Source organism: Triticum aestivum, chromosome 6A (genome assembly GCF_018294505.1).
Source record: "Triticum aestivum cultivar Chinese Spring chromosome 6A, IWGSC CS RefSeq v2.1, whole genome shotgun sequence".
Classification (NCBI taxonomy): domain Eukaryota; kingdom Viridiplantae; phylum Streptophyta; class Magnoliopsida; order Poales; family Poaceae; genus Triticum; species Triticum aestivum.
Genome location: NC_057809.1, coordinates 12,075,928 through 12,077,013, shown reverse-complemented (window position 1 = coordinate 12,077,013; position 1,086 = coordinate 12,075,928).

Here is a 1,086-nt window from a genome sequence, read left to right as displayed (position 1 = left end):
GGAACGCCGCCGGGGCTAGGATCATGACGGGGATCTACATCAACAATCTTGTTACCATAAACACCTAACTTTCTTGTTGACACAAACTCTTTTACTAAACACCTAACTTTTATTATCTTGCAAAGTACTTCTAGTTTTATTCTTGCAAAGTAGTTCTAGCATCACGACTACAAAATAGTTTCATACTTGTTTCCGATAAAGCAAACGTCAAGTGTGCGTAGAGTTGTATCGGTGGTCAATAGAATTTGAGGGAATATTTGTTCTGCCTTTAGCTCCTTGTTGGGTTCGATGCTCTTATTTATCGAAGAAGGCTACAAACGATCTCCTATACTTGTGGGTTATCACCTAGCACTCCGAGGCCTCGCGTACCAAGCAACACCTTCAGGAAGGAATGCGACGATGGCACCGCTGCTGCCCAGACAAGTCCTGGGGTTTCCCTCGGTACGCGGATGGCAGTGGGGAAGGGGTATCACCGACGCCCCTCAGGAGGGCCCGGCGGCTGCGCCGGTGGCGAACAAGCCGCTAGAGATTTCTCCCATCCTGAAACCACCACCGCCATCCCAAACAATCGGAAGTGCACCTCCCAACATGCCGCCCACCAGCCCGTGCCACCACGGTCACCGCACCAACTTCACCTTCTCACTGAGGACACCAACATGAGACCTGGAGGTAGGACGAGGAGACACCGGGCTCAGGGGCAACCGCAACGCAGCCGACGGGAGGGGACAACCTCCACCGCCGCGCGGAGCCGACCGGACATAGCGACAAGGACCTGCCAGGCCACCATCGGCCCGGCCTGACCCCAACAGGTCCGTACAGTCCCTGCTACCATGCTACAGCACGCCGGCCACTGGAGCCATCACCACCGCGGACCCGTCCCAGCCCTGATCTGGGCCAAGCGGGCGCCGCCGGCCAGCCGCTCACCGTGCGGCCCCCGCAGCCAACGGCCACGCCGCCGCATTGAGGGCACTCAAGGCTCGCTGAACCCCGCCGCCGAGCCACACCGCCGCCAACCGAGCAGCACCGCCGCCGGGCAGGAGGGAGCCTCGACTCCCCCTCCAAAAGCGCGGGGAAGGGACGTCTGCC